The following is a 15,695-nucleotide window of genomic DNA, read 5'->3' as shown; positions in this document are numbered from 1 at the left end:
AAACAGGAAGTCCAAAACCGGAAGTCCAAAGCCGAAACAGGAAGTCCAAAACCGGAAGTCCAAAGCCGAAACAGGAAGTCCAAAACCGGAAGTCCAAAGCCGAAACAGGAAGTCCAAAACCGGAAGTCCAAAGCCAAAACCGGAGGTCCAAAAACGGAAGTCCGAAGCCGAAACAGGAAGTCCAAAACCGGAAGTCCAAAGCCAAAACCGGACGTCCAAAAACGGAAGTCCGAAGCCAAAACCGGAAGTCCAAAACCGGAAGTCCAAAGACGAAACAGGAAGTCCAAAACCGGAAGCTTTCCAGATGTAGCTGAGAAATAGTATTCAGTGTTTGTAGAACCAACCAATCCTCAGATGTTTATGGACATGCAGACAGTTTTGGACCGAAAGCAAAACGACATTGTGTAGGACAGTGATGCACGTTGGGCACAGTGTGACCACTCCTCATTTTCATAAATACCAAGGTGAGCCAATGAAAAAAGCCAAGAATTCACAAGGTTTCGGAAAAGCGATGATAATAGAAAACCTATACGCCAAGAAAACCTACAGAAAGCCAAGACGCCAAGGTGAACAACGAATAGCCAAGATCTTGCGAAAAAAGCCAAGGAGTGGTCACACTGGTTGGGCATGCAAGTGGAGAAGTGTGTTTGCAGTAATAACGCCATCATGCGGTCTCTCGGAGATCTCGGTGAACAAGGTGAAATGTGGTCAGACGAAGCAAACGGCATTTTGCATTTCACGACTGGAGTTTCATTCATTTCCTGCTTCATTATCTTTCAGAATATTTTGAAAGTCATTCATGTCGCTCGCAATTGACTTCAAAGCATCGACACCACACTTGCAAACTGTCGTCGAGAAAATGAAAGCTTATTTTGAAAAACTCAGAAATTAAGAAGACTGGAATGAAACGTGGAAAGAAATAGGTGAATGATGTAAAGAGCATGACATTGCAGCGCCGGACGAAGAGGCACGTCTCTCACCAACAAGCTCAAATGAGGTAAGATCCTCGTCCTCTTAATGATGACGTCATAAAAACGAACATGACATCATTGTGATGTATCAGGTTTGCGATAAATTATTTGTGCTGATGCCCGGCTTGATTCCAGCAAACAAAATTCAAACAGCTTGCCTAGTTTCGGAGATAATTTTTTGGCGATTTCTATTAGCGGCGATATTATGACGTCATAACTTTTTTCTAGGAGGAATTTTCAAAATCGGAGATCGTTACTATCTGCGCAGGGTATTTGTACATATATACACCAAGTTTCAGGAAGTTTCGATGAAAACTGTAGGATGTGAAACAAAAAAGTCCACAAGAACAACAACGTGAGTAACACTTCGAGATCCTCCACGAGGATCTAAAAAGAGAAAGAGCAGTGAAACTCTCAGCATCTCTTGCAGACTTCTTTGGCCCAACAACTTTCGGTCAAAGAGAGAGCACGTTGGAAGAGGCAACGAATGCACATGAAACACCTGCGATTGTAACCGAACCTCAAAACCAGGTACAGGTAGCATCGGCGGTTGTACGGTCCTGTTTTGGACGCCGTAACTGCAGAGTTAGAGGGACGATTCTCAAAGAAATCCATGGAAATTGCTGAAGTGTGCAACTCAGTGTTAAGATGTGACGAAAATGCCATTTCCTGCACAACCAATCTTGCAGGAATACGTCGACCCACTCAAAATAAATCCTCAACTTGCAACTGCACCAATGGATATGTTCAACAGTATGGAACCTGTTACCCTAACCCGAACCCGAACCCTTCAGAGACTTCAAAAATAAATTTCTCAGACAATGTACCCAAACTATTACAAACTCAAAAAAAACGATCTTCTTCACATAGAAAGCGATTTAACTTCCAAGCTCATTCTGGAGGACATTGTGGACATTGATGCTAACCAAAGGGAAAGACGATTGCACCCAAATTAAGGTAAGAACAGTATTTATATTGAGACAATGTTCATGTGTGTGCAACACCGGAAAGACATCTACAGTATCTATCTATATACCGTACATAAAAACGAAAAACATGGTGAAGCCATGAAGCCATCCATGAGTGAAGCCTCTGGCACTCACCTAACGACTGTATATATATATATATATATATATATATGTATATATATATATATATATATATATATATATATATATATATATATATATATATATATATATATATATATATATATATATATATATTTTAATAACATACTGTTTGAACCTCAGTTGCACCATGACTGTACTTACTATGTACTATTGAAATGTACCTTTTAAATCTTTCGACCTTTGAAGACCCTTTAAGACCCTTTAGACACTATTAGGCATTTACATGTTTAAGACCCCTTAGACCCCTCTTTACCTTGAGAACTTGACACCCCGTAGACCCCTTAAGACCCGAAGACCATTGAGAACGTTGAGACTCCTAAGACCGTTAAGATCCTCTACAACCCGGAGGACACTGAAAAACCCCGAAGGCCCTTAAAACCCATAAGACCCTTACAAACCCCAAGTCTTTTAAGACCTCAAAGACCCTTTAAGGCTCCATAAAATCGCCAAGACTCTTAAGACCCTCAAATTCCCCTTAAGACAACCAAATACCCCTTTTACCTTTAAGATATTTTCGACATGTGGGACACCTTTAGATCTGTTCACACTTTTGGCCTTTTACACTCTTTAGACACAACGGACCCTTTACACCTTTACACCCTTTAAGTTCCTCGATTCCCTTTAGACCCCTTAAATCTTAACACCATTTAGACCCTTTACACCCTTCAGACATGTTAGACAGCTTGGACCATTGACCATTCAGAGCTTTAGACCACATGTACCTTTTGACCCTTTTTACATACTTGAGAGATTGGACCCTTTTGACTCCTTATACCCTAAGTACTATTTGAATATACCCTTTCGACCTTTCGACCATCCAGAACCTTTCAGGCATGCATGATGCAAACATCTATAGTCTTCTTGCAAAACACAGGTAGGTTATACCTTTTCAGCAAGTCATGTGAAAAGTCGACCCACCCATAGGGTGGGTACTCTGCTTGTGATTTATGAAATGCTCGATTTTATTTATGCAAGAATTTGTTGGTGTGCTAATGTTGGTGGTAGTTGGTAAACATGTCAAATAGTAATTAGGTTAAAACAAATTAGGAAGTCAAGCCCATCATTAACATGAAGCCTTCTGCCCCACCCGAAATATAGAAGTCAAACTTGGCCTCTGAATTCAACCTAATCAACAAAATGTAAAACAAAGTCTCGAATTCATGATCCATCGTCTCCAATTGCCAAGGAAAATGCACAGTTAAGGATTTTGCGCTGACATTGTGAAGGGCATTATGTGGGTGTTTGGGAAGAAAGGAGGGTGGTGAGGAGTTGGGTGGCTCTCATGAATAGTAAATAGCCCACTTGAAAACTTTCCATACAGTATCAATAACAGTTAAACTGCTATCAGTTAAAAAAAAAAAACCCACCTGCAGAAGGTCAGCAATGATACTCCACTACAACATTTTAAAGGCATACTCTGTATGTTGGCTGGTGTTGGCTGAATGTTAGGGTGGTGGGCTTGGGATCCTAGGATCCTGAGTTCAAATCCCCCTTGGCTGTTGAATTAAAACTCGGTGGGGTCGACTCTGCCTGTCATCCTTCTGAGGTTGGCAAAATGAGTGCCAGCTTGCTGGTATCCTGTGTCGGAGTGGCGACCCGTCGAGGATTGTGCCAAATAGCCAAGGAGACTGCTTCGGCAGCACCAACGTTCTCAACAGAGTGTGGTCCCAATGGATGGATGGATACTCTGGGGCTGGCTGAGTGGCCGAGAGATACAATCACTCAGCTCTAGGCTGTCTAAGTTCGAATCTTGTCCCACCTATAAACTGTCATGCCGGTGTTTTACAGGCAGGGTGATTCATCAAAGTGTGTGCCGTCCCTCGGATGGAAGTTAAACTGGGGGGTCTTGTCTGCTGGCATTAGTTGATGGACATTAAAGACCCCACAATGTCCTTCGTGAAGAGTATGTGAGCTATCACTAGCACCTGAGCCAAATTCCAAATTTCTGCCCTAACTTCCTGTGTCAGAACGGTGACCCATCCAACATTGTAAACCTCGCCATAGAAACTGCTTGAGCAGTACTTACACTGTTTGGAGCATGATCCATGGTTGATTAATTGATTTAATTGATTGACATGCTCTGTTTATTTTATTAAACATATCCTCAACAATTGTTTTGACCTCTAACCTTCCAAGAATGTATGTTTTTTATTCAATCAACTATAGGTGTATTGTTGAGTTTTCTGTACTTTGTTGTTGATGATGATGTATGACAATTGCTTTTGTTGTTATTTTCAGAAAGTCTCAGCCTTGAATTTTAACCTAAATATAATACGCAATATAACATTGTAATTCAGGTCGAACAGGGTTGTGTCGTGGTAGCAGCACTTGGCTTTTGAGCTGTTTAGTCTGGGTTCCATTAGCGACGCAACTATATCTCCTCGAATTGGTGCTTCACATACATGGGCTTTGCATCACACAGTTTGCCATCCCTTAGATGAACATTAAGCCGGGTGTCCCTTTGGTGGTCGTTAACCCTCAACTTCAATCTAATGCTGCTCATGTTTTCAACTTCTGCGTTGGTCCATCGTTGAAGAGCCCCCAAATCGAAGGTCTGACTTTGCAGAGCTAGTTAGAACAGGAAGCTTAGCAACATCTCGGTGACAATCTCCGACTCTGTGAAAGATACCGTAGGAAGGATCTTTGACGTCCATCAGCTAATACTGACAGATGGGATGTCCGGCTTCACATCCTTCTGAGTGATGGCACACTTCACATCCTTCTGAGTGATGGCACACTTCACATCCTTCTGAGTGATGGCACACTCTGGGACGCAATGCTCTGCCTGCGAAGGAGCGATCTGACAGTTTATAGTGAGATGGGAATGAAACCCAGACTGGACAACTCAAGAACCAAGTGCGTTACCGCTGCACTCTCCTGTCGAACCAATGCCAGACATTAACAGAAAAAGAAAACTTTGTTTGCTGAAAATTGCCAAAAACAACTTTGAAAATGTAAACTTTAGGCTGATGCTGTATGCACTACATGTACGGGTTCATGACTCTTGTGAAAACTTTCTTGAAAAAATACATTTCAGATGTCGTGGCATAAAACCATCATTTTTTTTATTTTTGTAATTTTTTTTAAACTCCAAGAGGCCTGGTGTTGGTTTAATAGGTAAGCTGGCTTAGGATCTTAGTCTTGAGTTTGAGCCCTTGTTGTGCCAATGAAATAACGCAAGGTGGGTTGACTCAGCCTGTCATCCTTCTGAGGTTGGTAAAATGAGTACCGGCTTACTGGTAACAGGGGCACTGCATCAGTGGCACAACTATGCTTCCAGGAACGATGCAACCAGCAGCCAGCACGCAAAGTGACAACAACCCCAAGAGAATGAGTGAGTACAATTGTCCGGAAATTCTACTGTAAAGGGATTTTTGAAATGATATTTTTGCTCCGAGCATGTTTATTTATCAATACTCTCGTGCGTTGAAGGGGGGAGGGAGAGCGACGCCTCACCACATGTTGCTATACACTCTGGGAGGGAGGGGTGGGGGAGAGCGACCTTTCCCCACACATCACCATACACTCAAGGAGGGAGGGGTGTGAGGAGGGGAGTGGGAATGAAAGAGAGAGGGGTGAGGGAGCAAAGAGGGGTGGGGGGGGGCAGAAGAGGGGAGAGCGAGGAAAGTGGGGGAGAGGACGCCTCACCACACATCACTGTGCACACCAGGAGGGAGGGTGCGAGGAGGGTCTGAGAGGGAGGGGAGGGAGAGGAGGGGGAAGCAAGGAGGGGTGGGGCATGAGAAGGGGGAGAGCGAGAAGGGGGAGAGCGAGGAAGGGGGACGGGGAGTGACGCCTCACCACACGTCACTATGCACAATGGGAGGGAGGGGTGGGGAGCGAGAAGGGGGAGAGCGAGAAGGGGTGGGGGCGTGAGAAGGGGGGAGAGCAAGAAGGGGGAGAGCGAGGAAGGGGGACGAGCGAGGAAGGGGGAGAGCGAGGAAGGAGGACGGAGAGTGACGCTTCACCACACGTCACTATGCACAATGGGAGGGAGGGTGGGGGGAGAGCGAGACGGGGTGGGGCGTGAGAAGGGGGAGAGCGTGGAAGGGGGAGAGCGAGAAGGGGGAGAGCAAGGAAGGGGGAGAGCGAGGAAGGGGGAGAGCGAGGAAGGAGGACGGAGAGTGACGCCTCACCACACGTCACTATGCACAATGTGAGGGAGGGTGGGGAGTGAGAAGGGGGAGAGCGAGACGGGGTGGGGCGTGAGAAGGGGGAGAACGTGGAAGGGGGAGAGCGAGAAGGGGGAGAACGTGGAAGGGGGAGAGCGAGAAGGGGGAGAGCGAGGAAGGGGGAAGAGCGAGGAAGGGGGATGGGGAGTGACGCCTCACCACACGTCACTATGCACAATGGGAGGGAAGGGTGGGGAGCGAGAAGCGGGAGAGCGAGAAGGGGTGGGGGCGTGAGAAGGAGGGAGAGCAATAAGGGGGGAGAGTGAGGAAGGGGGAGAGCAAGAAGGGGGGAGAGCGAGGAAGGAGGACTTAGAGTGACGCCTCACCACATGTCACTATGCACAATGGGACGGAGGGTGGGGAGCGAGAAGGGGGAGAGCAAGAAGGGGGAGAGCGAGGAAGGGGGAGAGCGAGGAAGAGGGACGGAGAGTGACGCCTCACCACACGTCACCATGCACAATGGGAGGGAGGGTGGGGAGCGAGAAGGGGGGAGAGCGAGAAGGGGTGGGGGCGTGAGAAGGGGGGGAGAGCAAGAAGGGGGGAGCGAGGAAGGGGGACAAGCGAGGAAGGGGGACGAGCGAGGAAGGGGGACAGGGGGGGAGGCCTCACCACACGGGACCATGCACAATGGGAGGGAGGGGTGGGGAGCGAGAAGGGAGGAGAGCAAGAAGGGGGAGAGCGAGAAAGGGGGACGAGCGAGGAAGGGGGACGGAGAGTGACACCTCACCACACGTCACCATGCACAATGGGAGGGAGGGGTGGGGAGCGAGAAGGGAGGAGAGCAAGAAGGGGGGAGAGCGAGGAAGTGGGATGAGCGAGGAAGGGGGACGGAGAGTGACGCCTCAAAAATTGAGAGAAATTTTTCAAATTCAAAATATTACAATATTTTTCCAATTCTCTTTTGAACTCGTTGTTCACTTGTCCCACTGGTTAATTATTTTCGTTGCACTCAATGAAGTTACACTATCGGCACATTCCTTAATGTTTTCTTCACTCAATATAATTGTCTGAATAGTATAAAAAGTGAAGTTTAATGCTTCGGCAGTTTGTAACTATGGAGAAGGAGGGGTAACGGCCTTACTTACTTAAAGTAAATGCTATACATAAATATACTGAGTGATAAGAATCGTTAATTTATATAAATTGCCACATTTCACTCCAGATTTTGACACCTAATTAGTCCACGTGCTGCGATCCTCAAATCCGAAGACAGATTTTGATTGTATACTTTAATTAGTTCGTGAGAGTGAGAGTATGTTGTGGTTTCAAGGCAAGGCATTTTTGGTTAGGCCGAAACAAATGGCAGATTGAGACCCCTGCAAGGGAGAGCTGGCTGACCCATGAAAGACCTGTTTCTTTTTGTTGTTTTTTTCTCATGATGAGATGAGTTCATTATCATCAGAAGAGGTGTTTATAAATTTACCCAAATGCCCAGTTTTAATATTTGCACTCCCTTGGAGTTCCCTTAGTATGCGTGCGAAGTTTCGGGTCGTTTGGGTTTCATGGTTTTGGAGTTATGGAGGAAACACACTGACACACACAACACATGCACACACTGACATTTATTATTATAAATAGGAGATACATGTCGAAATCCATTCCACGTTATAGCTCCTCCCTGAGCCTCAATGAGGACTTGTATTTTTATTTGGTATTAAAATGTAGAGCGTAGGCTGGCAGGGTAGCCTGGGCGTATGCACACTTGCCTACGAACTGTATAACCTGAGTTAGAATCCAGACTCAGCTACAAACTGCATATGCAGGCAGTTTGTAGCATCAGCATTCATTGGAGCGACCATTAGCAGGAGGACCTGTCCACCAGCACTTGTCGTTGGTGTCTTTCGCGAAGAGCGAGCAAGTTCTCACCACCACACTGAACAAATTATTAATTCCCACTCTGACCGACTGCCGAGAAGGCAATGGCAAACCCCCAGTATAACCCTTGTGAAGAGACTACTTCTGGAGCATTCATTCTCTCATTCTCTCATTCTCTCTCTCATTCTCTCTCTCATTCTCTCTCTCTCATTCTCTCTCTCTCTCATTCTCTCTCTCTCATTCTCTCTCTCTCATTCTCTCTCTCTCATTCTCTCTCTCTCATTCTCTCTCTCTCATTCTCTCTCTCTCATTCTCTCTCTCTCATTCTCTCTCTCTCATTCTCTCTCTCTCATTCTCTCTCTCTCATTCTCTCTCTCTCTCTCTCTCTCTCTCTCTCTCTCTCTCTCTCTCTCTCTCTCTCTCTCTCTCTCTCCCTCTCTCTCTCTCTCTTTCTCTCTCTCTTTCTCTCTCTCTTTCTCTCTCTCTCTTACTCTCTCTCTCTCTCTCTCTCATTCTCTCTCTCTCTCTCTCATTCTCTCTCTCTCTCTCATTCTCTCTCTCTCTCTCATTCTCTCTCTCTCATTCTCTCTCTCTCATTCTCTCTCTCTCTCTCTCTCTCTCCATGGATGATGATGTGGACCAGACGGAATGAGAACCTGGCTGTGCCACATTAAGCCTGTCAACGGACCACAGGTGGACATGGTGAGTTGTGACCATGTTCACGAGGCAAACAGCTGTGAGGTCAGAAGTGATGAAGCCAAAAGCTGATCCACCATAAGATAATGTTCACATATAATCTCCGTGTACCCATTAGCTGGTTAAGTACATCCCTGGCAGAAAACCAATGCTTTCTTTTAAGCTGTCTCATGTGGCTTTACGGTTTCTTGTGCAAATCAATTTGCAATTTGTGACTACAGAGCTGCATCATTTTTGTCCTGACTAAGGGTAATTTACTGCGATTAAGTGCAAGCAAAATCGAAAACCCATCCATTGTTTCACATGGCAGTCACATGAACAGCCGGTGAGTCATGGGGGTTCAAGGTCTAGGGGGGAGTTTTGCAAAGAGGAATGTAAGAGGTAATCCTTACCTGTGAATGCAGTAGGTAGAGACAAAGCTTTGGCGTTTTTACAAACACTTGTGACATCAAAATACACCAAAACCACTTCACACTTCTGCTTGCTGGGAAGACACAAGCCCTCGGTACTCAAACCCACTATATTTTGCAGCCTGAATGGTGTATTGTTCAAAGTCTAGATTACAACATGCTGATTGTTGAATTATTTTTGACCAATTTGGTGATGCTGGTGAACAACCAACAAGACATGCTACGTGTGTGTGTGTGTGTGTGTGTGTGTGTGTGTGTGTGTGTGTGTGTGTGTGTGTGTGTGTGTGTGTGTGTGTGTGTGTGTGTGTGTCAAGCCTTGTCTTTGATGTCTATACAATTCCATACCCCTGGCCCAATCTCCACCCAATTTTGCATACTTGCTGGGGGTACCCGGGGCAAGGGAATTCCCTGTATGTATGTGTGTACATCTGGAAATCTATAGAAAAAAAAACGACTGTGCCAATTTCCCCCAAATTTTGCATCCGTGCTGGGCGTACCTGTACTCAGGATCATGTCATGGGCACAAAAATTATCCCCCCGACCCCACAAGGGTGTGGAGAAAGATCTTACATCTTTCTGATGAACCGTGCAAACATCCAAGCTTCACCCTGCATGCAAAAGACCATGGTGACAGTTGAGAGCACATACACACACACAGACCTCATCTCGAAAGGCAAGTGCGCACCCCTCTAGGCTATCCTACCAACCCAATGGAACGATTGCAGTGCAAGAAAAATGAAATAAGGAAGAAAACAAATTAAACACTTTTGTCATTTTACTTGTGTAATCTGGAGTTGGCTTCCAAATTTCAGGGGCTGTTTGACATGCCCTCTCTTTATAAGTGCAAAGTATTCTCTGTAATCTGATTATACATTGTGCTTTGTATATATGGAGCCTCACAGCTCTGAAGATGTCGTTAAAACTGAAAATCACAAGGAATATAAAATAAATACTTGTTTTGTTTTGGCATACGAAGCTCCCCTTCCCCCTCCCCATCCCAAATACATGCATAATATGTAGACTTCAAATGATAAATTAATTAACCATATTCTGCCCTGATGGAATGATACCCACACCCTGTAACATTCGAACAGTACACATAAATGTTAGGAGACACAATGTACTGGAACACTTATTGGGCCTGAGGCACATTCAAATACACTTTGTTTTATAGAAGACCTCGCGTGGATCGGCTCGCTACGCCAGACAATCCACACGTCGTTGCAGAGATTGGCGTCACAGATTTGCTGTGTTGGCATGGTTTACACCAATCATAATACAAACATTTCTCTCCACAAATTCATTTTTAATATTGGTGATATTATATTTATTTTAAATTTACTTGTGAAATTTTTTTTAAAAAGGTCCAAGTGGTCTTAATGGTCAAGGGTCTAAGCTGTCTAATCTGTCTAAAGGGTGTAAGGGGTCTAAATGGTGTTAAGGTCCAAAGGGGTCTTAAGGGTCTTTTGGTCCTCGGTGACTTTTGGATATTCGGGGTCTTTTTGGGTCTTCAGGGTCTTTTGGGGTCTCAGGGGTATTTTGGGTCTTCTCAATATTTTTGGTCTTCGAGGTCTTAAGGGTATTTTGGATCCTTGGGGACTTTTCGGTCTTTGGGGTATTTTCTCTCTTTGGGGTCTTTTTGGGTCTTCAGGATCATTTGGATCCTTGGAGTCTTTTTGGATCTTTAGGTCTTTTGGAGTCTTCAGGGTATTTTCGGTCTTCGAGGTCTTTCTGGGTCTTCGGGGTCTTTTAGGTCGTCAGGGATTTTGGGTTCTCGGGGACTTTTGGGTCTTTTAGGTCCTCGGGTATTTTGGTTCTTTAGGGATCTTAAGGGTCTTGGGGTTTTGTTGGGTCTTCAAAGGTCGAAGGTGTCTCAGCAGTCAAAAGTGTCAAAACGTACATTCCAATAGTATCCAATTAATAGACGTACTGTATGTGCGTGAAGTCAGGGTGAAACTGATATTCAAAAAGTACGTAATTAATAGACGTGCGTGCACTCTGCAATCGACATGGAAACAGTACGTAATTAATAGACTTATAGCCACACAGCTTCATGGTGAAAGGAACATTCCAATAGTATGTAATTGATAGACGTTTGTATAGTTTGCAACCAACGTTCAAACAGTACCTGATTAATAGGCATACAGTCACACGGCTTCCTGGACGGCTTCCCTGACGGTCCGAGAGCTTCCCTGACGGTCCGACAGCTTCCCTGATGGCATCCGGATGGCTTCCCTGACGGCTTCTCTGATGGCATCCCAAATGGCTTCTCTGATGGCATCCCGGATGGCTTCCCTGACAGCTTCTCTGATGGCATCCCGGATGGCTTCCTTGATGGCATCCCGGATGGCTTCCCGGGGCTTCCCTTACTGCTTCCCTGACAGCATCCCGGGGCTTCCCTTTCTGCTTCCCTGACGGCATCCCGGGGCTTCCCTTACTGCTTCCCTGACGGCATCCCGGGGCTTCCCTTACTGCTTCCCTGACGGCATCCTGGGGCTTCCCTTACTGCTTCCCTGACAGCATCCCGGGGCTTCCCTTACTGCTTCCCTGACGGCATCCCGGGGCTTCCCTTACTGCTTCCCTGACGGCATCCCGGGGCTTCCCTTACTGCTTCCCTGACAGCATCCCGGGGCTTCCCTTACTGCTTCCCTGACAGCATCCCGGGGCTTCCCTTACTGCTTCCCTGACGGCATCCCGGGGCTTCCCTTACTGCTTCCCTGACAGCATCCCGGGGCTTCCCTTACTGCTTCCCTGACAGCATCCCGGGGCTTCCCTTACTGCTTCCCTGACGGCATCCCGGGGCTTCCCTTACTGCTTCCCTGACGGCATCCCGGGGCTTCCCTTACTGCTTCCCTGACAGCATCTCGGGGCTTCCCTTACTGCTTCCCTGACAGCATCCCGGGGCTTCCCTTACTGCTTCCCTGACGGTATCCCGGAGGCTTCCCTGATGGCTTCACGGACTCACGGATCGTGCTTTTCGTTTTTAACTTATCTGGAATTTATATCCCAGATAAGGTATTGTCATCATGCCCCGACCCTCCGTCCGTCTCCTTTTTCGACTTCGCCGGCCAAACCGCTGGGCCGATCTGGCTGAAATATGGCATCAACTTTCTTCTCCTGACTGGTAACAGGAATTACAAAGCTTGTTCCGGGCACATGACTTTACGTAGGTCAAAATGGCCGACTTAATATATTTCTTCAAAAATCTTCTTCTCCAGATCCACCAGTCATAATGCTACCAAATTTGGGTTACAACATTAGGCCAGGGTAGAGACGTTATTATATTGCAGAAGTCATGCGGATCACATGACCGGAAGTGTGTCAAAAGGGCCAACTTGGTCAAGTTTTGGGAAAATTGCATTACTTCCTTTAAAAATCAGCTTCCCCAGACCCACCAGTCAGAATGCTACCAAATCTGGTTTACAACATTAGGACAGGGTCAAGATGTTAAATTGCAGAGGTCATGCCAATCACATGACCGGAAGTGTGCCAAAATGGCGGACTTAGTAAATGTTCAGGAAAATCGCGTAAATTCCTTTTAAAATCTTCCTCTCCAGACCCACCAATCTGAATGCTACCAAATTTGGGATACATGAGGCATGGATCCAGATAAGCTACAGGTCCAGTGGTCCTATTTTTAGCTCACCTGAAATGTAGTTCTGGGGAGTTTATGGGATGGCACTTTGTCCGTCCGTCCATCCGTCAGTCTGTCCACAAATCTACAAATACTTGGAACTTCTTCGCTGAAACTACACCTTTAACTTTGCCACATGAAACTTTTGCCGCACGCCACATGATTTCGATGAAACTTTGCCACAATGCTCAGCACCATGTAGGTACCAAAGTTTGTTTATGGCATTAAAAAAATATAAAAAAATCTGGCCCTAAGGGGTTCTATGGGGCTTTCCCCGCAAAACAGGTATATGCTTTCTTCCCGCAACATCGATGCAATTCTGATGACACTTCACCACAACCTTCATTGTCCATGATGTACTAAAATCAGGGTCTGACTGGGTCTATGGAGGTAGTTTATGGGGGTGTTGCCCCCATTGAAGAGGTATTTGCTTTCTTCTCTGAAACGACACACACAATTTTGATGAAATTTCACCACAACCTTCATCATCCATGGTGTACCAAAAATTGTTCATGCCATTAAAAAAAATGGGCGTCGAAGGGGGTCCTACTGGGGCAGGGGGAGGTTGCCCCCCAAAATAGGTCTTTGCTTTCTTCTCTGAAACCATGCACAATTCTGATGAAATTTGATGGACAACCTTCATCGCCCATAACGTACCAAATATTGTTCATGGCATTAAGAAAGTCGGGGTCGAAGGGTGTGTAAGGGGGTTACTCCCCCAAAAATGTATTTGCTTTCTTCTCAGAAACTACGCACACAATTCCAATGAAACTTGACCACCACCTTAATCACCCGTGATGTACTAAAGTTTGTTCATGACATTAAAAAAAATTGAGGTCTCAAGGTTTCTCCAGAGGGGTTGCCCCCCAAAATATGCACTTGCTTTCTTCTCCGAAACTACACACACAATTGTGTTGAAATTTGACCGCAAACTTTATCACCCATGATGTGCCAAAGTTTGTTCACAGCATTAAAAAAAAAATCCATAGGTATTTCCCAATGTTTACATGTATATATATATATATATATATATATATATATATATATATATATATATATATATATATATATATATATATATATATATATATATGTACATATATCGCCTCATGAAAGATCAAGGGGTAAAACGGCAGCATACTGAAATTGGGGAGACAATTGGACAAGAAAGTGAATAAAGAAACACAGAATGAGGAGGGGAGGCAACACAGTAGCGTGCACGTAAGATTGTTGGTTAAGTTGGGTTAATGGGGATAGAAAACGTCATGGGAAGGGATTTTTTTTATACATGGTCAAGGCTTGTGGAAGAGCTCAGACACAGAACAGATCAGGACACAACACAACAAAGGGAACAGCATGAGAAAGGGGAAATGCCAATAGCATGACAGAGGGAGACGGGAGACGAACAAACAAAGGATGCAGGTAACAATGAGGGTTAGGGGAGAACGCAACAGGTGGACAAGATGAATACAGAAGCAAAAATTTGGAAGTGGTGGAGGTGGTTTATCAGGTGTTGAAAAGATCATGGCCTTGGATGGTGGATGATCTGAGGTGGTGGTGAACAGTTGTCTTGAAAAATGGAAAGGAAGCATGAGATCTAAGAGAGAGTGGAAGGTGATTCCACAGGTGGGAAAAGAGAGGAATAAACAAGTGGAGGTGAACAGTGGTTCTGGATTTAGACAGTTTCACTAGGAAGGATTTGCTCTCTTGTCTGATACTGAGGGCCTCCATCCATTGTTGGGAGAGTCGAAGCTGCATGCCCAATGTAGAATGGGGAATGAGCATGGGATGGTGGTACACCCCATGCCTGAATCCCTGGAGAGAAAAGTAGGGATGTATAGCTTCGGGAAGGCGGTTTCACAAATGGGAGAAAAGAGGAACAATGAATTGAGCTGCGCCATAAGCCTCAATTTTTTGGAGTTTAACTGGGAGGAACTTGCTGATAGAACTTGCTGATCAATGGTGAGCACCTCCTCAAAAGTGAGATTTCAACTGAAACTCACCAGGTATTGTATGAATTGTCAAAGTCTTTCTTAAGATAAATTGTGGATGAGAATACCGACTTACCCTTCAGCCTCACTTCCGATTACAAATGTGATAAACCTCTTTCGGGGAACCTATTGCAAATGGTATGAAAAGTATGTTTGAACACATTCCTTGATGGTTGTGAGTGGTCACATCAAAAGATTACTTCAAACTTCAAACTACACAAGATTGCTTGAAGCGGAGTAAGTTTTGTTTAAGGGAAGGGTGTGAAATTGTAGCCAAAAAAAATGGAATCCCTATAATATTGTTCCACACTGTCAGGGGTTGAAGTTTTGGAATCTTGATCCCCTTTACCTTTCATTATAACAATACTCAAGTCCCAGTGCAACTCATCAATTATTTGTCTGTTCCTGTCCTTATCAATAATTGGGCTCATAAGGGTCATTTCCGAGGTTATTTGATAGAGAGATCAGTGGTGAATTCTTCGAGCAACATTGCAATCGGGCACATACATGTTCATTGTCACCTGAGGCGTCTCACCCTCTGGGTTGGTTGGCAACCTGCGGCACCTGTTGAGTTTACCGAGACGCCAACGGGCTGCACCAAGAACCAGTTTCCAACAGCACTCAAGGCATCCCACAGAGTTATGCTGGCACCCGTCAGACGGGCATCCGATTCTCGGGACTTCAGCCACTCGGTATGGCAGGTTTGAGGGTGCAGCGTGTGCAGTGTGCTGCTTCTCGTTGTGCAGTGTACATCGCTTTGTACAGAGATGTGGAGTCTGGAAAATGATTCGACGCTTTGTCTGTTGCTCTCAAGCATACACCGGTCATTGGGTTGTCCTGCGGCGCGTGCGGAGCACAGGCACTCAAGAAATC

General features: G+C 45.5%; 1 protein-coding gene across 2 annotated transcripts in view; it reads left to right on the top strand.

Annotated features, from left to right (window-relative positions):
• Positions 1 to 15,263: 15,263 nt before the first annotated feature.
• Positions 15,264 to 15,695, top strand: part of FGF10 (fibroblast growth factor 10) — a 115,660-nt gene continuing 115,228 nt past the window's right edge. Inside the window, exons 1-2 of one of the 2 annotated variants that reach the window (XM_085850073.1) lie at positions 15,264 to 15,514; positions 15,637 to 15,695. The exon at positions 15,637 to 15,695 is cut by the window's right edge and continues 15 nt beyond it. The gene's annotated coding sequence lies outside the window, so the exon portion shown is untranslated. Of the gene's footprint in view, positions 15,515 to 15,553 lie in introns of those variants that run through there. The other variant, XM_085850072.1, reaches the window with a different exon arrangement.

This window comes from Eptatretus burgeri, chromosome 12 (assembly GCF_056783735.1).
Source record: "Eptatretus burgeri isolate ZD-2024b chromosome 12, Ebu_testis_v1, whole genome shotgun sequence".
Lineage (NCBI taxonomy): Eukaryota > Metazoa > Chordata > Myxini > Myxiniformes > Myxinidae > Eptatretus > Eptatretus burgeri.
Note: the sequence above shows the minus strand (reverse complement) of the source record. Positions and strands in the feature narration are given on the sequence as shown.